The sequence below is a fragment of the Ammospiza nelsoni genome, chromosome Z (genome assembly GCF_027579445.1).
Source record: "Ammospiza nelsoni isolate bAmmNel1 chromosome Z, bAmmNel1.pri, whole genome shotgun sequence".
NCBI lineage: Eukaryota > Metazoa > Chordata > Aves > Passeriformes > Passerellidae > Ammospiza > Ammospiza nelsoni.
The window spans coordinates 26,414,652-26,441,602 of record NC_080669.1 but is presented as its reverse complement, the minus strand read 5'-3'; positions in this window follow the sequence as shown (position 1 = coordinate 26,441,602).

Here is a 26,951-nt window from a genome sequence, read left to right as displayed (position 1 = left end):
AGATGTTGTGAAAAAAACTCTTACAAAAGTACTGCTTATTCGGGTCATGAATCTGAGTGAAAACATGACTTTGTTATGCTTCTTTGGAAATCAATTAATGCACCTAAAAGGAAATAAAAACAACCACCTGTTCCCTTCGCCATCTGCAAAATGTTACATATGATACAGCATTGTTAAATATTTGATTTTCTAGGCATTTCACGGGGGCAGATGAAGAAAGTGGAGTTTTCAACAGAAACTGGTAAATCTGACTAAAGTTATGTAAAACTAATGGGCCAGAAGACTGGGCAGGGTTGACATATTGGCAGTTTTGCAAATTATTGTTCTGAGCAGTTTATGATTATGAAAACAAACAAATATTTTAGGGCTTTTTACCAAGCAGAAATAAACCTTGGATCTATGCTCTGAGTCACTCTTGTTCTGAAGTCATAGATAGCAGAGTGGCCTTGTATTGTACAGGAGTAATAGCCATGAAAGTATTAGACATAATACTTTTACGTTTCAGGGAAAGCTTGTTAATGGCCTCTCTTTTCTCTGCAGTGAGCAAAACTGTCTTTAACAGGAAAGCAAGAAATTATTTTGAAAGCAGACTGATTTATTATTTAGTTATTTTATTATTATTTTATTTTATTATTTTAATTGTATCCCATGAAAAGTGGGTGGTGTAGAAAGGGGAAGAGTAGAAGAAGGACTTAAAAGTAGAGAAAGACTGAATTCTGTGAGACTTCTAGGGAATTTTGGTGGGAAAGACAGATATTTAATAGATTAAAAGTTAGAGATGGGTAAAATATATGCAAGAAATGGACAAATACACATGCTTTAATTTTTTTAACCTATCATCATTCTGTGGACATTTTCTACATACATATAATTTATTCATTGTTTTCCCAAAAAGCAAGTTTCTATACATATACATTACATGCATATGGTCTGAAAAGAGAAAGGAAAATATTTTGATGATTTGACATAAGCTTTCTAAATGACCAAATCTAACATGCAGGGCCAGAGCTCTGCAATAAAGTCTCCATTTGTAGCTAACATAATTTCTTGCTCTTACTTCATACCTCACATTTCCCCCTACTCAACAAAGCGGAATGTTTGCAGGATTGTGCTTAACTAGTATTAGAGAGGGTGGAGACCTTTTATGGCTTGAAAGATCCCTCTAGGAACCCAAATGCCAGCTCTCCTGAGGACTTGAAGGCTAATTAGGAGCCCAAGTCTGTTCTCTGTCCTGCAATTTAGAATGTGTTTCCCACTCCTGAGCCAAACATAATGTAATGCACACACACAAAGTTTGTCCCTCAAACTCGTTTTTAGGGTGCAGAGAGGGAAGGTATTTGAGTAAATTGTGCCACATTGGTTTTTTTATTTTACAGACTGTGTTTTGCAGCTGTCGATTTAGGAAACAGTGCATTTCCATAAGTTTCTTGTAGTCTATACAGAATATAATGTTGGTTTGTTTGCGCTCGGCGTTTTTCAGAGTCAATGTGATGTTCTGAATAGTAAACATAGTACATTTCTACATTTCTATATCTTTACAGTAAATTTGTACAACTTCATGTCATCTTGTCCAAAGGCAGTACAAGATGCCCCTAGGAACAACTTCTCTATTTTCTACTGAATTGCACCAGGAATACAGCAGTTGAGCAGGGATACAAAACAAACTTTAAAAAATTCTGAGCAGCAGTTGCTACAGTTGCATCTTTGCTACCTATAGACACTTCTCTAATTAAAACCACATGTCCTGGTTTGAACCCCAACACAACTGAAGAATTCTTAGCTCTAATGGAGTGAATGTGTTAATTCATCTTTTCTTTCTCAGTTTATAGTTCTGTTTCCTCCTTTAGGTATTTGGTCAGTTCTCAGGCAGTTTGAAGACTTATATCTATTTACATTTATTCCTTTACTCTTTCTAACTCCATATATAGTATTTGATTCAAAAAAAAGAAACACATCCAATTTTGGTGGTTCCACAGAACCACCAAATATAGGTTCAGAGTGTTTGCAGTCATACATAGACTTCTTAAGAATTCTTAAGTTGCCACAGTTTAGCAGGCCATTTAAGGTAAATTTCTTCACTTATCTTCTTCAGAAATTTTCAAATGTCTGCTAAAAATTGATTTAAACATTGAAAGTAAGATATGGAAAATGCATTACAGCCTTCTCTCTCCCACCCCTAAAAAGATCTGGTGATCTCTGATGTCAGTTTGATCATTAGGTAATGAGTACTGTTTGATCATTAGGTAATGTAAACTGAATCTGGAGTAGATGTATTTTGAATTAATTAGGTGGAGGGTATAACTAGGTGTTTACATAGCATTTGCCATAAAATTTTCAGCATTGGCCCTGGTTGCTTGTGTTCATTCTCTTCTAGCATGGTGGTGGTGAGGCCTTCCACGGTACTTGTCTGTGATGCGGAGTCTGTCACCATCAGTATGGTCATCCTCCTGATTTGTCAATTTGTCATGGTTTTCACTGGCTGATCTGGGGAAAGACTTTTTTTTTTAACATCAGTCATTTTGCTGTCAGTAAAGCTTAAATAAAATTACAAATTGCTATATCAAGATAGGTAGCAGAGGACTGTGCCACAAATAACAGAATTTGAGGGAAATGTGAGGTTAAAGAAACTTTTTTCCATGGACATCAGTGTTTAAGATCTACCTCAGTACATAAACTAGTCAACAGAATAATTCAGCTAGGAAAAGAAATGCCAGGATTATTTGAAAGCTGTCACTGTCACTGGCATATTGTACTGCTTCTAGCATCTCACTATGATTTAGAGGGCAATTTCTGTCATTCAGAAGGCCATGCCATCCTGTTAATTGTAGATGGTGCACCTGCAGAAGAGTGCAACGAGGTTTTATGGACATGGCTTTCCTTATCCATACCAGAACAACCAGTTTCATGTATTATGATGTATCCTTATGTCATCTTTTCTGGCCACTGTTGTTTCCTGTGTAAACACAGGAAAACGTAATTCACCATTGCATTTTGACCGAATCATTGTGTTACAGTGAACGCTTTACCACCATGTATGTACATTGCAATGTCAGTAGGTACAAGGTAGAGAGCTTCTCCTAGTGCAAATAGCAAGAAGCTAGAATGTCCCTGATGCTGAATTTCTCACTGCCACCATAGTTATGCTAGCTAATTGACAACTTCTTCAAGTTTACCTGTCACACTTCAAACAGAAGTTCATTTAATTTATTTGCAATGCTGTCCCACAGAGAATTGGAGAGGTACAAAGACTTGGTATACTGGGACAGAGAATCAGAAGCACCATTTGGAGGCTAGGGAAGGAGAAGGCTACACCTTGTTCAACTTTGTTCCCTGAAGAAAGTAGCAATGGATTTGTGTGCCAAGTGCTTCCATAAAATTGCAAACAAAATAAATTCTGACCAAAAAAAAATTAACTCTCCATCTAAATAGTGATGTTTGAGTGTAAGGAACATCTTGATCTAGTTTGCAGAGTAAAGCAGCATGTAATTTAAATTACTGATCTCAATGACAGAAATTTAGTCTGAATATCAGATTAATGCTACTAATGTACAGTCAAGGCTGTAGAGCATTGGGAATTATCCCCTTAATTCTTATTAATAATTAAATATTAGTGGAAGTTATTTTTACTTTACTTTTTAGCAGTGCTAAGGAACGTGACGGACAGCCAGCATGGCTTTGCCAAGGGCGAGTCCTGCCTGACCAACCCAGTGGCCTTGAATGATGGAGTGGACAGGGGAAGGGCTACAGGCTGTGCCTCTCTGCTCTGCTCTGGTGAGACCTCACTTGCAGTGCTGCATCCAGCTCTAGGGTCCTCAGCACAGGAAGGACATGGACCTCTTCGAGTGAGTTCAGAGGAGGGACACAGAGCTGTCACAGAGAAATGTTTCTCACAACCCACAGAGGGTTGGAGAACCACTCCTAGGAGGAAAGGCTGAGAGAATTTGGTTTGTTCAGCCTGGAAAATTAAAGTCTGCAGGTTGTTCCAGCTGTTTTTAAGTTCCATTTTGAAAATATGAGAACTGTGAGAAGAAATCTTGAATCTGATTGTAATAAGACTGACAGTAACCTCTAGTTTTTCCCTTCTTTTAATCTTTTTTGTTTATGATTAAGGTAGTTTAAGTTTCATGTATGATATCTGTTTTCTTTTTTTTACACTTGAAATAACAAGATTGAATGTCCACAGACTTGATGTTTATATAGCCTTTTACAATTTTAAAGTCTATGTAACATATATGTTATTTGGTTTAGGCATACTATTTTAGTAAAGATTATACAACAGCTATGCTGAATGGGGACAAAGATCCTAGGAAAGTGGCAAAGCTATTAGAGATAATTCTAAATGTCAAACAGTAGGATTTAACTAGATAACAAATAAGACATGAAACAGAACAGTCTTTGCAGACAACTTGACATTACTTTGTAATGGAAGGAGGATTGCAGACATGAATTGAGTTCAAAGTCATCTAATGGATGCAGGGTGGGAGAGACTCCATAGTCAATGTCTGTGTGGTTTCTGATTTAACCCTTCTGATTTATGCAAAAATCTGATAAATAAAATAAAATAATTTTAAAACCCCAAAACACCAATCACAAAAATTTTAAAAACAAAAAAACCCCTACCCCCCCAGAAATAATAAAAAAATAAATTAAAAATTTTTCAAAAAATAAATAAAAAAATTAAAAAAAAAAAAACAAACAGAAAACATATGGAACTGGACATTTAGTTTCTTTTTAATGATGGTTTATCCAGCTCCATTGCCTAAAATATTTATACCGGTATCTTTCCACAATGTGATGCTCTTTGTAAGCGAAATACAAATTTGAAAACCTCCAAACTCACAGCTTGAAACAATCATCTTTAGAAGAGGAGATTGCATGCCCTTTGGATCAGAACAACAATACAAGCACCACCTAGTGCAACTGAGTGTGGAGTTAAATTTTATTTATTCTATGGTCTCTATATTGAATTTGTAACCCCCAGTACTTTAATTAGCATGAAACCAGCTGCACTGAGCTCAAAATGAGATAATTATTAGAAAGCTAGACTTCCACTATGTTTTTCACCCAGAGAAAACACAGCTATAAAATTTCGTGTCTCAGGAGGTTTTTGTGTTGATATTTTAGTACTGACTCTTCAAGGATGAAAAGGAGTTATCATTTTTCATCTCCTATTTCTAGATTGACAAGAATTTAAGTACAATTCCCAGTGGCTCAAGGGCAAGTATTGCTTATTATGAAAAACAAATAATCTAATTCTGCTACTGAACTCTGTATGTAGAAGCGTGGCAATATAGAGAAGCTATTTGAATTATAAATACTGGCATTATCATTTTACTGACAGGAAATAAATTACATTAAAACAGTAAAAAAATAAAGGCATTTAACTTCTTTGGGAGAAAAATAATTTCTAATTTGTTTTCTTCTTGACTCAGAACTAAAAAAATGTGGAAAAAAGCTGGTGTTTAGCCAATTTTGATTTTCTTACCCTTGCAAGCATCCTAAATGAGATTAATTAACAGCTGGAATATGGCTGAAAAAGGGAAGTCCCCCAATTTAACTGGATTTTGCGCATTATCATATAGATGTTATTATGGAGGATCACAGAGTGGTTGAGGCTGGAAGAGACCTGCAGAGATCCAATTTCCCTGCTCAAAACAGAGGTAGCTGGAAAAATTTTTTGAGGCTGTGTTCAGATAGGCTTTGGATATCTCTAAGGTGGAGATATTACTAAATTCTTTAATAGGTGCTCATTTAGATAACAGACCCCCCTTGCAGCATACAAGTGGAAGGTGTTTAGTCTCACATGTATCTCAGCTGATTCAAGAGCCTGTTAGGCTGATATTGTGAATTATCTTTCACCTATATACTTTTATGCACAGTAAGCCACGTCACAGGGACTCCTGTTATTGAATACCTGATATCCAGCTGAGCAGACAGCTGCTGCTCTTTGGCATCTATAAGAGCCTTGTAATCTTCACTTTTAAAAAGTCATGTTTTTATGAATATAGTATAAAACTCTTCTAACTTTGACTAAAGAGACACACACACATTCCAGACAAATTTCAGAATACAACACCTATGGATGGCAAGAAAACACGCATACCTTTGGGGCATTTTCTGTTAATGACAGTAATCTTCCAAAATAAATAGTTACTTCAAAGAAATCCTACTACATTGCAAGCATACTGACAGCTCATGCAGCCCTGCCTTGCCACAGAGTGCTGTAGGCAAAGTATTATTGCTAAACTCTCTGTAGGCATTAGCTAAAGTTCCATTTGGCAGCTGCAAGATTGAAATAATCGAATGAGGCAATTAAGTGTTGGAGGGAGCTCCCAGTGAGAGTGTCCTCTTGTGAGACTTTTGCTAAGCTCTTGCAGAGCATGATGATGATCCATGCCAGAGATAATGAATACACTTCAGAGAAAATTTTCCACTTTTGGAACAATAGGAGATGTGAAGTATTTTCTTATAGTCTCCAGAGTGAATATGTGGGTATATGGCAGGAAACCCAAGACCTTTAACTATTCCTCTTTATCTCAACCACCTCTTTCTTGCTTGGAGTCAGAAGAGTTGTAACATATGCATAGCTCTGGACTGCGAGGCTGCAAGGGCAAAATGGAAATGTCACATCCATTCAAATGAAGTACATATCACCCACACAAGGAACAGCTCTTCTGAGTCATATGGAGAAGAAAACAAGATTATGATCTTTTTCCCCATCTGTTTCTCACTCCTATTTTGTGTAGGCTGGTGCACTGTTGTCAGCAGCCTTCCGCTCCAAGTAGAAGGGTGATGACTTCTTCCATCTTCTTCCCTAAGTACTTTCATGTTAAAACCTGAACTCATACTTTTAAATTTAGGACAGAGTAGGGAAAGGAAAGCATAAAGTGAGAAAAACAAGATTTCTTCCATAAAAAGTCACAGTAGAAATTCACCATGTTTACTTTATACAGGAAAAAAACTTTAAAGGAACTCTTAATCTTCTCCCTAAATTTTACACCTGAATACCTTGTAGTAGTGATAAATGTTTTTTTCTTGACATTAAATACAGTAATTTGGTTGAGAAAAGGTAGTTTGGAAAAATCTGCAACTTCAAATTACAGTCCCTTTACCCTATTAAAAAGAAAAGCTGGACTTCAGATTTTTAAAACTCTTTATTACCCATAGTATTATCTTAACCTCTTTGCAAGAGAAGAAATTCTTATGAGACAAGTGACAGACAATAACTGCATGAGTAACAGGTGGTGTCAAAGGTCCAGTCATTACAGTTATGTAGTCCTTCTGAGTTGTCCTTTTAATTTAACAAAACTTAAAAAGAGGGAGGGAATGGGGGAGATGTTAAAGCTCTTAATATTAAGGCAGTGAGTGTTGTAGTATTGACCTCAGTGGAAGAAATTTCTAAGAAGGTTTTTTAATAATCATCATCATCATGACCACAATTATCATCTTGTGTTCTTTGTATTTATTAAACAGCATTCTGATTCTGACTTGAGATTTTATTGAATGCTTATTAACATTTACGTTTGCTATCCTAAACCCTCTTTAATGATAATTTAAGTTGTGTTATAAATTTCATTGGACATTGTCATAATTCCAAGGTGGTAATTTTATTTAGCTTAACAATAGATATAATCATGAATGAAAAGAAAATTCCTTAGATCTGAGGAAGCGAGAAGTGTCTACCCTCTCTAATATCTTCTGAGGTGAAAGTTCCCCTTAGCAAAAACTTTTAAACGTGACCTAGCTGGTTTGCCAAAGAAAACCAAGCAACCCCACACTGGGTTAGACCAGAACATTTCAGATATTTCAAAGATAGACTGTTATAGGATAAATAAGCTTCACAGAATGTATAATGATGCCCTACTACTATTAATCTTTGTGACCACTTATTAAATTCCTCCCCCTTCATCAAACTGTGTCAGGCAGCCTTACTCATTGCAAGATAGGTGTCAGGTAGTGAAATATATTTATACAAAGCCCAAAGCACTAAAATCTGGAGAAAATTAGTTGAGAAAAAATTCGTTTTCATGGGAAATCTTCAAATAATACAGATATATTACTGACATTTAATACACAGGTAAAAGACTTAGATAGAAGTGTGCCGTTTATCCATCTCCCAAACTGAACAAAAAATAAATCTCCTTCACCTCCATTTCTATAATTTTGCTGAAGAGGTCAGAGTTTATCACACCTGAAGTTTTAAATATCCTTGTCAAATGCCAGACAGAAACGATTGACACTTGGGGAATCTAGTTATTCATGTATTGTCATTACTTGGCAAAATTTTGCTCTGATCATGAGGTTTTGATTAAAACCTTTTATACTTTCATACTAAAAACCTTTTTACTTATAGCCCAAAGTTCCATCTTACCTGTTATGAAATACTTAGGAAACAAACCATAAATAAAAGTCCTATTACAAGGAACACACTTGGAGTTAAAAGTCTACAATTACTTGACTATAGAGTCAGGCTCTCAGATTTCATCTGGGTTTACACCTGCAACTAAAGAAATCTGGAAAAAAAAAATGCCTGTGGTACAAAGTAGTAAGGATTTGAAGAATAGGCAGTGGACAGAATGAACAATAATATAAAGGGTTAAAAATGAAAGACAATCAAATTCACAGATCTTTTCCTATCTAGTTCACAAAAAATAAGTATAGTTCAAATATTCATTTCAAAATCAATTTTGTCTGGAAAAATATTTAGAAATTACCCAAATGGCTTTTGTATGGGGAAACACTTATAACTTCCAGTAATTAACATTGGTGTTGTTGCCCTGGTGTTTTGTGTACCAGTTTCAATTAAAAATCCATTTTCCGTGGATAGAAGCCCTGAAAACAATTATTTGCCATGGAAATATTGACACAATGCAAAACACAAATAGGACCATTTCTGCCTCAAGACACAAGTGATTCATACAGCATTGAATCACTGTTCCACACAGGCAACTTGATTTCCTGGCTCTATCACTCCTCCCTTTATATCCTAAAACATTATGCTAGAATGTTGGCCATGATATTAACTTACACAACTACTTTATTAATAAAAACTACCAAATTATCTACAGAGCTACACAAATTGTTCTTCTGTGTCATGGAATTAGATAGCAATGCCATGCTTCATCTAAAGCCTCCCATTCTGTACCTTTGAAGATTAGGTCAGTATGCCATATGGTTAACCTCAAGTTCCCTCAAGGAAAACACTTCTTTATAGTCAACATATCTAAGAAGTTGTAATTACTTGGCCTTAATTCTTTGGGATTATTTCAGCTGTACTCTCTTGTGCTTATTTGTTATTTCTTATGGTTTACTGCGAGCTAGTTGTTTGCTTGATGCTGTGCAGGCATAAAGACACTGAGTAATGCACTTTTTTATTTCTAATGGGGTTTTTTTCCTTCTTTTTTTGTGCATTAGAGTATTGTCATTTTGAGTTTTCACATAACACTTCTAACTCAAATCTGAGCTTGGAATACGATTTTCCAGGATGAATGCATCATATACATGCAGATATACAAAAGACATTTATTTCATGTAGAGAAATAGTTTGTACTTTCATGAGCTTAAAGTCATATAACCAAAATACAAAGCATTTAAATTCCACAATTCCATGTTGTCCTGTTGTTGCAAAGAAAGATAGTTTGTAACAAAACTCCACTTCCAATTTAGAGGGTTTAGAAAATTTTGATTCACATTTTGAGACTGTGATCCTTTCCTAGCCTGTTATCCAAATCCTTCCTGATTTTAAGCCAAAATTCAACAGAGTTAAATAAAGGTGAGATCTGGCCAAATAATTTTTAGTGTAAAATGAATCTTGTAAAAACATTTTGGACTAGCACAATGCTAATCAGTGCTTTATGTAATCAAACTAAATATCTGTTTGTTTGCTGATATGTTGCTGCCTTTTGATCAGGGCTTTCTAGGTGCAGCAGCAAGAAGTTAGCATTTCTTCAAGCTCATGACTGGGCATCTTTCTGAAAAAGGAAAACCACAAACATGTGATGGAAATACAACCATGCCTCGCTAAGAAATATGAAGCATGGCAGTCATAGCTGTTCATTTCTTCCTGCTCAGAATTGCAACAGTAGGAAAAACCTGATGGGGAGAGAAGTTGCCACGTGGTGAATTATCTGTTCCCTGAAATCCTGAAATAAATGAATTATACTTTTCCTAGCAGTTAGACTATTCCTTAAGAAAAGAAAAAAAAAAAAAAAAAAAGAAATATCAGACACAGCCAAATGCGTCAGGCAGATGTGGCTGGAGAAGCTACCTGAGGTGCCAGCTGGATTTATTTTAGCATTCTTGGAGAGACTGAAGACACGAATGGCTGCTTTGAATTTAATCTATGTTATTTCCTGCCTGCTGGCATTACTTACAGGACATTTGCTGTCCACTCTGTTATGCCCTTCAAATGTTTGGTTTGAGTTTTTTCCTTCAATTTTCCTTCAATTTTATTAATTTTTAATGCACATTTTTCATTAAAAGATACAAAAATATTAAATTGTTGCCTTAATAATTTGGCTCCAATCTCTTCGTTCTTAACCAAAGACAGACAGCAATTCATGGTAAAGAGCAAAGGCAAATGTTTAACACATTTTGAAATAGATTTTTGGCAATAAAATAAATTTGTGAAATAGTTTCTGACTTTTTTCTGAAACAAAGCTGCTTTCTAGAACTACTAGAAAGTTTCTGTGATACCATTGCCCTTGTGAAGCTTAATTGCAGCTCATATTGTAATTATGTAATATGAGCCCTGCTAGTGACATAGTTTATTCAGAATTTTTATTTAGAAAAGCTGAACCAGTGAACTTGATTGAAATTTGTAGAGTTGACCCTAATCTTACTGGCCAAATACTGTGCTCTACCATCTAGTAGTGTAGCAACTAAATGTTCTGAGGCCAAAATGTGCTAGAAATACCAAGGGCACAGAATTTAAAGGTTTTTATATGGACTATGTCCATCAGCTCATGAAGGTGTAAGGATTAGTACATTTGTATGCAAGTATGCATAGATATATCTACATGCACATGTTCACATGCATTCTGGATGGGCATCTCTGTTTCTGTAGCTTTCAGACACTGAGTGCTTCTTAACAGATATGTTAAGCACATATTTGGATGGTGGCAAGTCTTGAACCCTGTGTATTGTTTCATCATTTCTGTAGTTTTGTGACAAATAAAATTCTAGAGGTCTTTTTATTGTGTTTCTTTGGGGTTTTGGGCTTCCTTCTTAGTATTTATTTTATAGAGTGGTTAAAACCCCAGTGCTTTACACTTCTTTGCAGCTATGTCCATATTCCTGCATGAGTCTGCCCACAACCTGTCAGGTCCCTATCAATGTTTTCTTGACCAAAATTCATCAACAAGTATCATGCACTGTGGCTTTTGAAAATGCAGCTGTGCCAAATGACCAGCAGCTCTCTGTGAGCTTACTGCCTGGCTAGTTGCTATTTCTTGGCTGCTGGGTAAGCCTAAACAGAACAACTCAACTCTGATGGATCAAACAAACAGCTCTGGAGCCTGAATGAGGCCTCAGGGCAATATTTTGTACAGGCTGGTTGAAAGAGCTTAATATTTTGAAAACTCCATGTCTGTAAATTTTTTTAAACTGTCCAAGGCACTCCAGGGCACCAGTGAGAGAAAGACAGACACACAGACAGCATGACTGCCTAAGCCTTGTTTCCTCAGGAAACCAGGCTAAAAATGTGCCTAGAGATATTTTTAATGTCACAAACTGTTAAGCAGTCCTCAAGATGAGGAAAAGAAATACCTACACTACATAATATTTGAAGGAAGATTTCAAATGAGTGTGCAAAATGAGAAGAAGAGTAAAAATCCATTCAGTGTTGTATAAACTCATAATTTTGGGGTGAAAAAGAGTGTCTTTGCTTTCCACAATTTATACCTAAACAACTACAGTAATACTAAATGCTTTTTCTTTATATATGCTCATGAAACAGTTCATGGCAATAACATGTCTCTTGTTAAAGCAAGGTTAATTTTATTGGACCTGCTCAGAATGTTGTCCCATACAAATTCTTTGTTGCATGTTGTGGTTTTTTTCTCTTCTAGAAATATTTACAGATGCCTTACTTTTCCACAAAAATATCTTTACAGCACTCACTGCTTATCTGATCTAATATTTTGTGAGTTTTGCTCATGACTTTCAGATCACATCCTATGTTCCTGATCAAAAAGAAGGCTCATGTATCTTGAATATGGAATACAAATTAACAAGCCTGGATGAAAGAATATTCTTTATCTTTTTATGAGATTGACTATCCAGACATACACTGTCAAGAACCTGTAATGCAAATATGGACCTGTCCTGGGTACAGAGATAGGGGAGTGGAGCTTTTAGTGCTGCCTATTCAGTACCACACATGTCACTGCTGGGGAAGAAAGATTTCCATGGGAAAAAAAAAAAAAAAAAAAAACAAGCCTGGAAGTGGAAAGTTTGCCATTTTTGCCTGGCTCTCTGCAGGAAAAGGCACTGGGTCACCCTGTGCAGGCCTAGCCCCCCTCCATGACTGGCAGTTCCTTTTCCTGGTCCTCTGAACCACGGCCTTTGTGAACTCTTGTTGAAAGACAGCAACAGTGAGTCTTGGTGGCCAAGAAGGCCAAGAGCATCCTGGCCTGTGACAGGAATAGTGTGGCCAGCAGGAGCAGGGAGGTCATTCTGCCCCTGTACTGGCACTGGTGAGGCCACACCTCGAGTGCTGTGTCCAGGTCTGGGCCCTCAGTTTGGGAGGGACCTTGAGACACTTGAGTGTGTCCAGAGGAGGCAACGAGGCTGGTGAGGGGCTGGGAACACAAGGCCTGTGAGGAATGGCTGAGGGAGCTGGGGCTGTTTAGCCTGGAGAAAAGGAGACTCAGGGTGACCTTATCACTCTCTACAACTCCCTGAAAAGTGGCTGTGGTCAGGTGGGGGTTGGTCTCTTTCTCCAGACAGCAGCTGACAGAACAAGAGAACAGTCTCAAGCTGCACCAAGGGAAATATAGGTTGGCTATTAGGAAGAAGTTTTGTACAGAAAGGATGATAAATAGTCTGCCCAGGGAGGTGGTGGAGTCACCATCCCTGGTTGTGTTTAAAAAACCACTGGATGTGGCACTCTGTGCCATGGTTCTGTTGTTAGGGCATGTTAGGGCATGGGTTAGACTCGATGATCTTTAAGGTCGCTTCCAACCTAGTGATTCTGTGGATTCTGTGAGATGCCACTTGAGAAAAAGAAGAGAGAGTGGCGGTGGCACAGGAGCAAGCTGTGTGGAGCCCAAGCCCCAGCAGAGCCAAGTGGAGTGGTGCCAGTGCTGGAGGCAGCTGTGCAGAGTTGAACCAATGGAGTGGATTCATCTGAGGACAGCACGTGGGCAAGAGGGATGATCTAGTTCCAGGGGGTTTATTTGATGTAGCTCTCATTGCTTTCTTGCATTGAAGGGGTGTGATGGGGGGTGGATGTGAGTGTTATGCCACAAAAACTCTCGTTTTTTCAGTGGTGAATACCCTTTGGTGGATAAAACTCTCTTTTGTACACTCTTTGTTATTACAATTTCTGTGATTATTGTGATTTTCATTACACTGTGATTCCAATTTATAATCTCTCTTAGTCCTTTATTGAAAGGGGGAGAGGGGAAAGGGAGCATCCTGAGTAGGTTTAATTTTCCAGCTCTGTTTAAAATAGTACAGCACCTGCTACCAAAGTACAACTGATAAAAGCTGCTGAGAACAGAGAGACATATATACTGAAGATACTGGGTAGTATCTTCATAACTTTGAGAATGCAAATAGTCCCATTAATGTTAATGAAATTTTCTACAGATTTTAAGTTACAGACCTGCTAAAGAAATAGAACTGAGGCCTATTTTATCAGATTTACCCAGGAAAATATTCCTAACACAAACTGGTGACTAGATAACTCCTCCTAGAATTGACATATAAGGTTTAAAAGTTTATTCAAATCTGCTTTACCACTGGAAAATATTTTACACTCTTTCATTATATATCTGCATTTCATTAGGCACAAATTGCTTTTCTTTCTAACAAGGTCGTCATTCAGATTAAGGTCCAAACAAATCTTAACACATTACAAACTCAGATCCTGCCCTTTCCACAAGGGCCAGCCTTGAGTGAGTCCTGTACCAGGACCTCATGATCTTTTGAGGGTCCCAAGGGCAAAAAGAAGGGTGTGAGTACTAACACAGAGAGAGTGTGAGTTTTCCCCATTGCTTGCCTGCCTGAACTGCCTTTTCATTAGGATATTCCCTGGCTCTGTTTTGTCTGAGACCAGCTTGTGCTTTCCAAAATATAATTTGGAGCATAGCAAACTTCAGAAACTATTCTAAGTGGGAAGACTCTAGTGTGACTGTCCCGTTTCAGGGGATTTACCTGCAGACAGGAAAAGCTGAGATGTGTGTAGTCAACCCAGAGCTTGCTACTTGGCTTTGGAGCCAGGATGTGGGCCCTGGTCTCTCTTATTTAGCTATCCAGACTGGGCCTTGGTGCCTACATCTGGGTACTTAATAGTGATGTAGCAAAAAGCAGTATTTCTTCAGAGATAGACAATTTCAAGTATTGTAGGATTTACAGGAGCGGATAAGAGTTTGCAGAATAACCCAGTAATTCATCTGGGCCCCAAAAGTGTTTTACCCTTTTCCACATACCCCATGGACAGATCACAACAGTCTGCTGCAGGCACTGAATCGGTAAATACATATTAGAGGATAAAATCTGGACCTCTTATTTTGGAGCTGGTAGCTATGCCTTTGGCAGTTGCACAGCTCTGCTTTGGAAAAGAGACAGGAGTTCACTCAAAGTTGCAGGGAAAACTGTATTACCTTACATGACTAGGAGAGGTGGTAGAAATGGAAATTTTGACCCATCCCATGTTGCTTGTAAGGAAATTAATGAAATTTTTCTTTCCTTTAATATGTTACAGTTCTAGCATTTGATGAGAAGACTCACTTTCACAAATTATTTCATTTTACTTCAAAATACATTTACTTAGATATAAGTTCTGTGATATGATTTCTCATGTGCATCCATAAGGATATGTAAGAAAAGAGGTGAAAGTATTAAATTGTTTAGTTAGCTGGTCTGTTAGGATATAGAATCACTCATTTCTCTGAGACTCCACTGTGCCTTTTTTGGGTACACTTGAGCTACATTTAAACTTTCTCCTGTGTATTTTTATCTACTGCTTTGTGTTAGATATCCATAGTCCTATTCCCATGTGATTTTAACAGAAACATTTTCTCTGGATTACTAGGACACTATATTCATAATGCACCATTTCAATAATTCTTTTAGATCAATTCTATACACAAAGAAAAAACCCAGGTTTTTTTTCTTTTTTTACCACAAGTGTGCCTATTTTCATACAGCTGAAATCAGTTATTTGAAAATACACCGGTGCAGAAATATACAATTCTATGCAATTCAGAAAACATTGGCCAGCAGTGCTTCCCTACCATGTCCAAATCAACTTCATTTATACCCGCAAGTCTTGAAAAGTGTGAATAAAAACAAATAAGAAAAAATAATAGCTATTTTTCAGACAAAAGTTATCTAAAAACGTTTTACTGTGATTTTTATCTTACATAAAGCACTGCTGGATTTTATTTTTTGCATTTGACAACATAAATAGACCACAATTCGTGTGTAAATTCTTAAGTTTAAAAGTGTTCGAAAAGTGCTTTTAAAAGGGTATGATCCACAGCATCACAAAAACAACTGGGTTGTAAAAGACCTTTGAGATCATCCAGTCCGTACTATGAGCTAGCACCACTGTGTCAATGAGATCGTGGCCCTGAGTGCTGCATCCACTCTTTTCTTAAACATCTCCAGGGACAGTGATTCCATCACCTCCCTGAGCAGCCCATTCCAATCTCCAGTCACTCTTCCTGTGAAGAAATTCCTAAAGTCCAGCCTAAACTTCCCCTGGCACACAAGGCTAGTGGGAAGGCTGTGGCCTCTTGTCCTGTCACTGACTATCTGGAAGAAGAGATCAACCTCACCCAGCTACGCCCTCTTCTCAGGCAGTTTGGGAGAGTGATAAAGGTCACCCCTGAGCCTCCTCTTCTCCAGGTTAAACACCCCCAGCTCCCTCAGACACTCCTCATAGGACTTGTGTTCTAAGCCCTTCACCAGCCTTGTCCTTCTCTGGCCATGCTCCAGCATCTCAACATCCTCCCTGAACTGGGGGGCCCAGAACTGGACACAACTTGAGGTGCAGTCTCACCAGTGCTGAGTACATGGGGACAATCCCTGCCCTGCTCCTGCTGGCCACGCTATTGCTGCTACAGGCCAGGATGCCACTGGCCTTCTTGGCCAGCTGGGCACATTCCTGGCTTATGTTCACCTGCTGTCAGTCAGCACCCCCAAGTCCCTTTCTGCCTGGCTACTGTCCTGCACCAATGCCCAAAGCCCAGTGTTCTTACTCCCTGTTTATCTGTTATTTCAGTTTGAATAACTGAAACTAAAAAGAAATACGTAAATTTCTTGGTTACTCAGTAACTACACTTTCAGAGAATATGTTTGTAAGACCAGTCCTTTGAAGTAGCACCCTATTTAGCAAATCAATAACTCCCACACTGAATACTTTCCCGGTACTTCTCATTCAGACCTCTTTTGTAGGTAAAATGAGTATAAGTAAAAGCAGCTCTGTTTTGCAATGGTTTTTAACTTGAGAAAATAAACAGTGTTTTACAGCTGGTCATGGGTATCTACCACTTCTTGTTTGTTTTCTTCTCTTCTTCTTGCTGTGGCTGGCATCTCTTTCTCATCCCCATCTGTTTGTTCAGCGGTGCAGCTGCAGCAGAGAGTGCATTAATAAATTGAACTGGGCCCATGTACCTCTGGCCCAAGCGCCTGGGGTTGTTTCTGTATTGAGCTCCTGCTGAGGAGCTCAGTGCAACAGGAACACTGAAGTTACCTGAAGGCAGGACATACTTTCTTGAACTCCCCAACCTACCTAATACTGACAGGGTTAACTGCTGCCTTACCTACCTGGAAAGGTGCAAAAAAATTTTATATTTCTGTTCCTTCAAAGTATTTTTACTGGTTTTATCTTCAGGCATTAAACCTTCTATTAAATATAATTTTGAAGCTAACTAAGTACTTTTGTTCTAATATGTACAATATCTAAAATATATGTAGGTGTACAAGATGTATATGCACAGTATCTATTTTAGTCAAATATAGAATCAGTAATGAATGTTTTTAAATATATGCTTAAGCCAAACCGTTTAAAATTATTTCCTTCTTCATTTAAATATCAAAATCTAAAAGGCTGTTTGGTGTTTTTTGTTCTGCTGGTTATTGCTTGATTTTTTTGTGGTTTGGTTTTGATGGCATCCCTAACATGCAAAGCAAATACAAAGAGAAAATTTGTACTGCTGCTTTGGTTGTTTGTGGTGTCTTCTGTAATAAAAGAAGATAATTGCTCTGACCTCATTTTGGCAGATTAAAAAGTTGTTTACAATGTTTTTTCTTCTTGCTTTAATTGTGCAGAGAAGACATAGCTATTAGAAACATTTTTATTTCCATTTGTTTGTTATGACTACCAATTCAGGGTTTGCCTAGTTATTTACAAAGTAATTTTTCCTTGACAAAGAACTATTTCTGAAGATAGTAAATTTCACCTGGTTTTTATATGTATTAATGATACTGCAATTTACAGTTCCTTTCACAACAAAAGGGGAATTTTTCTCAAGTAAGTTGTGAGATACTAGCAGTAGGAACCAGGTAACAAGCAGCTGCACTTATATTTAAGATTTTTAATCCATAGAAATTATTTTATAGTAATAGTTCTTGGTAGCAGAAAAATATTATTAACAGTAATTTATTGAGGACATTTTCTAAGAGCAATACTGAGTACTTACTGATACTCTTTGCAGAATTTCAATGATACTGGAAATTACCCAAGTTACAATAAATCTAGTTAAAAGATCTAAGAACTGTTAGTTATAAATCAGCAGTACTATATAATGTACTTTACTGAGTCAGAGATGGAAGACACAGATTTCCTTTGAAATCTCAAATTGTTAAGCATACAATGCCTTTGATAATGAGATCTCTTTTTTCTTAACACCAACCTATTAAATTCAAGAAGGGCAGTATACAACTAATGAAGTTTTTTTCAGACTTGTTAAAAGACTGATTTAAAAATTACAGTTTTCATGGGTAAATAATTTGAGATTGATTAGATGCATCATGAAAGAAACAGTGAAAATAGCTTACTGGCTTTTTTTGTCCATCCAGTTCCTGTGAAATTATCCACAAGTAAATAGAATAATAAGACAGGATTGTTTTTTTCAGCATTACATTTCAGTATCACAAAATTCTTAAATGTGCACATTCACTATTATGTCACTAAGAACATTGTTACACACACAGTCAAGTACATGAAGAACTTGGGCTTCCAAGAGCACATAGACATATGACAATATAATGGGAGACTTCTTGACATTAAAGCCAATATATAATATGGAAACATAGTGTGAGATTTCTCATTTCAAAACAGTGTTCCATAAACAGAAGGGTAAGTTGCCAAGTTTCTTCTCTTTCATAAAGAAAAGTAATCCCAGAACCTTTCCAGTTTGTCAGAGTCTCAAGAAAAACTAAAACTGAATAGCTAATTAGAAAAAAAATCAGAAAAAGGGGGACAGAACTTGATTGCATTTTAGTCTAGTTCATTGCTAATCTTTCACTCATGAGTACAAAAGTGCATGAGTGCGAAGTTTACCAGAGTAAAGACTTAAGACAGGGACATAAAAGAGCTGGAGTACTAAGGAATGCTATTAGCACAAAATTGATAAACATGACTGATCTTCTACACTAAAACTCTTATGTAAACTTGATTAATCATTGTCATGAATGTTAGTATGTACATACTTTAGAAGAGTAAATTAATTTGTCAAAAAATATAACATTTGTATATTCTTTGAAGAATAATTTTACTCCAAATACATGTTCTTCAATTGGTTTTAGAGCCATCTGTTACAAAACAATTTAACACAAGATTAAAAAAATGTATGCTCAGAATTCCAGATGAAATGGTATTCAACAAAGAAACTGTTTGTTCCCTCCATTGCTTTATTGAAGGAATAATGAATGATGCATATAAAAATCTGAAAAACGTGGATAATGGAAATATAAGATATGTTTATTGTTAAGAAGGATCCATAAATGTTAATCCAAGTTATGTATTGTTATGTGTTTTACTTCATTATAGTCACATACTTGGAATAAATCTGGACCTGGAACAAAAATTATGCTTGTCCTCATGCAAACTTTGTGTCTCAAGTAGAAAAATAGATCATTTCTTTAAAAGTAAGAATAACAATCAGGAAAATATAAGCTAGTTTTCTCACAATGTTAAGACTTAAAGACAAATAAACTTTAATTGTTTAATGATGTTTTTTAAATATTAAATCAGTTTAACAAATAAATTTTTTACTCTCTACTCTTGGAAGTTAAAGAACATTAAAATTTTAGGTCCATTTTCATTCTACTATAGAGGATAGTACATCTATTATTTTATTGTCGAGATTTCCAGTAACAGGGATAATTAGAAAGAGGCATGTCTTGGAAAACCAGCTGCTTTTGATATATAAACTTTATCTCAAGAAACCTTTTTATTGGCTATAAGCCTGTCTTGATGGTTTATGTCATTGTATCCAAATGTTTATTAAAGAACTAAGTCATTAGGTCACCAAGTTAATTCACTCTCTAGAAGTTAAATTGCGGGCAAAGATAGAGATTTTAGGAGATGATGAGGAGTGTCTCAGTCAAGTGTTACACTGAAATGTATGTGCTTAATTCCTTGAGGACATATTCCTCATAACAGTTTAAATATAAAGGTCATCTTTAAAACTCTTGCCAGGACTTACAACTGAACTCAACAGAATCAAACAGCTCTAAATAGAAGAGATGGAAAATGCTGAAAATCGTTGTAGTGTGTTAGAGTTTGGCCCCAATGGGCTGAATGAAGTTCAAGAAGAGAGAGAAGGTGATCGATGTTTACACAGGAGAAAAGCATCTTCTTTCCCCTGCGTTGCTGTAATTCTGTGAAAATTCTAACAAGTCTATAACAGAATTCATCTCAAAACAGTTATATCAGACTTGAACATACACCATGTGAGGTATTTCAAAATTTTAATTTCATGCAAGGTGATCCCATCAGCTTCTAAATCCCTCTGGAGTAAAAAAACCCTTTCTTAATAACTGAATGAGAAATTCACTCTCTTCTCCACTGAGAAAATTATTAGAGAAATTAGAGACATTATGGGTTACATTCAAATGAGGTCCTTTAGCCTACATATTTTCTTCCATCTGGACCAAACGAAATTATTATACACTTCACTCTCATTCTACCTGCCCTTAAGGCAAAATAAAAAGGAAAAATGTCAAGTCCTGATCTTCCTAAATGAGAGAAGTAAAAAAAAATTATGGAAGTTTCATTTGCTTCCTAAACAAAGCCCAAAGTCTCTCTCATTTACAAGTAACCTCTAAAAATATTAGTGTTTACTTTGCATATGCACAGGAGCATTCACAGACTCTAATCAGAGAAATCTAGATAATAAAATTGATTCATTTTTACATCTTATTTTCGCTAGATACATGCTTCACCACTATATTACATCTCCAATTTTGAAAGGAACTGACATCACAAATAGTTATTCCTTCAGGCTGGATCTTTTCTGAAAGAAATAGAAATATTTTACTCTTTTGTGAGTTTCAGTCAGTTACAATTCAAGTCTATAAGGAAAAAAAACAAGTATAAAAAATACAAATGAAGTTTCTTAGTCATGTAATTAATTGATCCTACTGCTTCACTTTACCACTCCAATAAGTCATTAAAATAAACCCCAAACTCTAAATTGTGTTTGACAAGAGAGACAGATTTTAAGGGTCCAGAATAACAGAAAATCAGATCAGAAAATGGATAAGAATCTAAGAATCTCCATCTTTAGCACTATGTATAAAGATTCATATATATATATATATATATATATATATATATATATATATATATATATATATATACACAAAATACCTCATCAGAAAATGTATCTGAAATATTTTTCTATGTAGACTAGTCTGGTATTAGCAAAGTAGACCACGTCCTGAAAGATGTCAAGCTTGTTTTAAGAAATACAGCCTTTCAAATTACAAGAAAGTCTTCATTTGACCTCTGCAAAGCCCATGGAGAGCAAACCTCCAGCTGCCACATAATGACCAAAACAAGATCACAATGATAAACTGACATTAGCAGCTGCATAGCATGTATGAATAAACAACTATTTAATAAAACAGATCTCTTTATTGTTATAAATGACAGAACATGTATTTCATGCTGGTATGACCTATTGAAAAAAGTATATTTACCATTTGTTTCAGCCATATGTTCTCATTCACAGTATTGCTTACAGAACAAAAAAATATTTATCTTATGGATTAGAATGCAGGTTTCTAGAAGATTCCACAGCTTTACATGATGCTAATGAGAGGAATTCATAACACCAAATATCAGAGCCTCTTTACTAAACTTTATTCAGCCCTAGAACTAATTTATTTTACTATTTACCTAAAGTTTTCTGATCGCAGTAATACATTTCTCACTTTTGAAAAGGGGTCAGAGAGAGACAGTAAAAGGATGACACACAAAGAAAGCAAAGAATAAAAAGAAAAGGAATTGGGTGTGTTTTTTCTCTCTCACATAACTTTTTACTGTTTCATTTTCCCTAGCCTCACGATTAACTAGTATTTTGGGGAATAGCAGAGCCCTGTTCTGAAGCCTAAAGGGTCATGTTAGAAGTGGCAGCTGATTTCTATCCTTTTCTAGGAACAAACCACTCACTTCACAGAGATTTTAAGGTTATTACTAAATTACAGTTAGCTGAAGAGCTGAAAGGAAATAGCAAACTTGTTAGCAACTTAGGTGAAGAAGTTCATTGTTCTCTTCCAAAATATTTTTCTTCTTAGATATAAGAAGAGAAAGAAATTTATCAACAGGCATTCTGCTGGAAAGAAAAAAAGGAAAAATAAAATTAGCCAAAAAATGCAACCAACTTTGAACTAACAACCCATAAGAGTAAAAATTTTCATTCTACTGAACATTCAAGAATCATTCTGGAATGTGACAAGACAATTTCTAAAGTAATTTAGCATTCAACATTTAAATTCAACCAATTGTTCCAAAGGTGTCAAAACACCTTCATCCCTTCCTTCCCTCTCCCCAAAGAAAAGATACAGAAACAAAATTAAGCCTTACATTTTCCAGTTTATTACCACTTCCAAAACTTGATTGGCAAACACCAGGTGCATAGTCGGTAAATCCTGGAGATCAAAGAGATTCTCTTATCTGATAGAAATACATAAACTGTCCATAAATTAAAAGAGAGAATAATAAGAAAGAAAATAAAAACAACTATGTATATTAGAAATAATTCCTGTGAAATTTGAAGTACAGACTCATACCAAGGCATTTCTAAATTATCAAAGGTGGCCTTGATGTTCTAGAGTGTACTCTATGTTTTTCTGCAGATTTACTGTCAATATACCCTTTGAAGATCTGAAGTTCCGCACCTGCAGCTGCAATAGTGAAGGAATTAGGAGATTGACAGAAAATCTTCCTCTAAAGCCTGTGATTTTAGTGAAAGAAGCTATGGAGTGAAGCACTGTATGGAGTACAGTTATTATGCCAACTCTGAATCTGAAGGAACTCCAATTATTTTCCCAGTCCACATCAAATAAAGGCTTATGAAAATATTAAAAGGATTTATTAAACATTATAAATTAAATTGAATAAAATTGCAGTTGCTAAAATTATCGGTTTTCTTGGTTCATTATGTAAAATGTCATTATGATGACTTGTTGTTCACTTAGTCTTCTACCAGTGTTAAAATGCTGAACTGATAGTACTGATGGAGTCATTTACACTCCTCTCTGATTTGAGTCCTTCATCCTTTCATGGAATAACCATCAACTAAAGTAAATACACATGGGCAATGTGCACATATTTTTTTCAATGTTATAGTATATTTAAAATCTAAGATTATAAATGTTCATGAAAAAGGTCTAAATATACCAACTAAAATATATAATATTTTGCTATCAGCTAATGCAGAGTTTTGCAAAATGGCTCCCAAATTACTATTTTCTTATTATACCGTACAGAATTTCAAACTTTGGAGTGAATTCTAGAAAGCCGGGTAGAAAACATATATGGCTAGTGGTAAAATGGAGGTTAGAAATTTATATTCTAAGTTGAAATTTTCATTCATTTACAGGTATTCAGTAATTAGGAATTCAGGAAACATGAACAAATGCTGCGATGTAAGGATCATGTGAGCTGGTAGATCTGTCGGGTCATCAAGATTTGTTTTATAATCTCTTACAGATACAGAGTGCTCACTAAATTTTAGATCCTATCCTGAAGGCTGTTGCCACCATGTGAATTATCAGGAGCAGCTGTCACCTCTTTCTGCTATGTCAAACCCCTCCTTAGAGCCCTACTCAGAAATAAACCAGCTGAGAAAGTGCTCAGCAGTATGAAATAAAAATAAAAATTATATCAAAAAAGACCAGTGGAAAACCAATAAAAATCATGAACAAACTCAACTCCCATAAAGCTCAGATATGAGACTAGCCCTGTCTTACATTGGATGAAATTTAAATTTTATTTTTTTAAAATAATTTTTGGAGTGAATCTCTTCTTCAAAGAAATTGTTACACAATTTTAGTGATTTAATACTTATAATTACATTGCCAGTATGTAGAAGAATGGATAGGATAAAGAGTGTCTTTTTTCTTATTACTTAAAGAATCAGCTTCCAGCTAGTCAAAAAGCCCTCAGCACAATGCCATATGCCATACACTCTGTATGCACCACATGTGTGCATCCATTAGAGAGGAAATATCAATAGCGTGCAAAAGTTGTAAAATAAATGCATGACATTAAAAATTAGATCCTTATATACATTTAATGTACTTTCTTGCACTGACTGTACCAGACAGTAAAAGTAAGCAAGTTTTCAGCTATTATGTCACAACTAATTTTTTCTTCAAATGTGGATGTTGTAAACATAAAGATGGACTAGCAGAAAGGAAAGAAGGGAGGAACACAGAAAGCAATTTGACCAAAATCCCTAAATGCAAAGCATCACCCATTAGGAGGCTGTGACACGCTAAGAGCTTGTCCTGCAAAAACAGTACTAACTCTACATCAATAAAACTGTCTGCATGAATACTCACAGCTGGGTGATAAAAAGGGAAGATGAGAAGAGCCAGAGAGCAGCTCAGCCTTTCTTCAGTTGTTTATGAACCTCATGCAGCAGCTGGGGGCCATTGATCTGGTACGTTCTGTACCAGTGCAGGATGTCAGGCTGCTCTCCCGGCAAGGGGCACTGCACCCCAAACAGCTGGCTTTGCTATCAAGCTCATGTGCTTCATTGACCCCATTTCTGAGTCTCCTTCCCACAGAGCTCAATATTTGGGGGACAGAAGATATGACCACAATCTTTGTGCAAGGTAGTTAATAAATGAATGTGTAGTTGTTAAGCCACAGCTGGTTTTTCACATATGGTATTCTGAGAGTCTTTTACAAGGCATCACAATATCACTGCTTTTCTCCACGTTCTTCCAGAAAATCAAAACAACTAATCAAATACTTTTTGAAAAATCTTAGCAATGACAACAGTAACTAGAATGAAAGTTAGCTTCACCTAATTATTCTTGCAAGCACTAAATTTGTTTAAGCAATATTAATTTATGATTGTTTTCTTTACTTCACTTAGTACAAGAGAACTTTCTCATAGCCTTACACATGCTTTGTCCTCTACCAGATTGCATAGATGACCCCCATGTTAAAGCATTCAGTATATTTCTTCACTCAATACACAACATGTGTACACCTTTAAGGAAATTTAGATGTACCCTGTCTAACCAGGAGACAGAAAATTGGTTGTACTACACCAATCAAAAGACAAGGGCTTTGCCTTTTGGGTTCAGCCATGAGGAATACTGCATAAAGGAGCCAGGAAGAGTTAAACAGAGAGAAAATAGTGTATCACTTACAGAAGCAGAGGAATATGATCAGTTAAAAAGACTGTGCATGCATGTACAACTATGCACATTGGACAGGAGGGTAAAATCTAGACGCAACAAATCAAGAACCAAAACTTAGAAGAGGTTCTCTCCTGTCAAGAGAATCTGAGGTTTTCTGGATTCCCAGTCTGTATCTGTATTGCCCTGGAAGCCCACTTTCAGGCATAGGGCATCCTTTATGAAATCTAGCAATATCAGTGCAGGAAATTAGAGTCTTCCACTCCTCTCTGAGCCTTCACCTAAGACAGCACACTCTTTTTCAACCAGTGGTAAGGATGTTCATCTGGTATGCCTTACCCTTTTTATCAGTTAAAATAAGTGGATTCAGGGCAGTACTTAGTAAGTTTGAAGTTGCAGAGCAGATTTCATCTGAAGTGGATTAAATAGTTGTTATGCAAGGAGCTTGGATCGCAGCTTTAAGAAAATGGCACCCTCTAGTATGAATGCAGTGATGAACATACTTTTCTTTTTCACAATAGGAAGAAAAGAGAAAGGGGATGTGAACATTGTTTTGTAATTCTTCCAGGAATAAGAGTGATTTAAAAATCTTTACAGTAAAATTGTTTAAATGACAGCAGGAGTAATTAAAAATAAATATTAAAAATCCAAATTAAAGCAAACAACACATACAAAAAAAGAAGAAAACAAGAAATCATAATCTCCTTGAGATGTTTCCAGAATGTAAGTGGGCACAAGTTACAAAAGCAGGCTTCATGATTCTACAGTGACATAAGAAGTAAAGGCTGGAAAGAGAACAGTCTTAATCTAATCATAAGCAGCTACAAAAATGCTGTGTCCCAGCTGTGATCTCAGGAGAACCATATTAACATAGGGATGTTGCTAAATGTATGTGTCCCAAATAGTTGCAACCCATGGAGACCAGCTTTAGATAATGAGCAAAAAGAAGGCTAGCAATTGCTGAATACAAGCAGAAAGTAGCAGAGCTCTACATGTATCTATCCCCATACCACCTATAAAACTTGAAGTGTATTGAGCATAACATTTAACTTTGGCTGAACTTGATAAACAACTTGAACCGGGTAAGAAATGCGTTAGTAACCCCTCCTGCTTTCTGTGCTAACCCACTAATAATTCAAACATATTTAGGCAGCTTCAACTGCAAGACATTCCTAGTATATCCTTAACCATTCCAGTGCTAAATACTGCATCTCAGCTCCACAACGGTGTTTATGCACACAAATCCTGCTGGAGTCAACACTGTACTTCTCTGAGTGTTTAGCTATCTAGATGCTTGTGTAAATTTTTAGAAAATATTTTCTTTTTAGAATAATTTTTTGCACAAAAGAGGAAGTGAGTGTAATATCATGGTAAAATCACAAAAATGTCACTGTAGTTTGCTTTTTGGTTAATGATACATTAATATAAAAAAAAATATATATAAAGGCTGTTTCATCTTAGACCTTATCTCTTCACTCATCTATCTACCATTTTGTCTGATCCTTCACATCTGTATATTTTGCCATGGGGAAGTTCATTATCTTCTCAAAAAGGAAAGAATTTGAGGCAATAGCTGTGATCTTTGCAGTGAATGAGGGGAAGGAGTGAATGAGGGCAGAGCCCTGTGCAGAACTGTGTGCCAGATCTAAGGAGATTTATGCACTGCTGAAGTGGGTCTATTTTTCCCAGGAGATAGAACAACAGGGGTATGTCTCCAAATTTTCAATTCAGATTTGTTAATAAATTTCTTGTTCATATTATTCTGACTTGCTATTATTCTGACTAACATATGTCTAAGCCCTTTCACAGAAGTACTGTTGGTGTCTGGGATGAAATAAAGGACAGTAAAAGAAAAGCATAGGATAGCTGCTCCTAACCCACTTTTTCAAGTA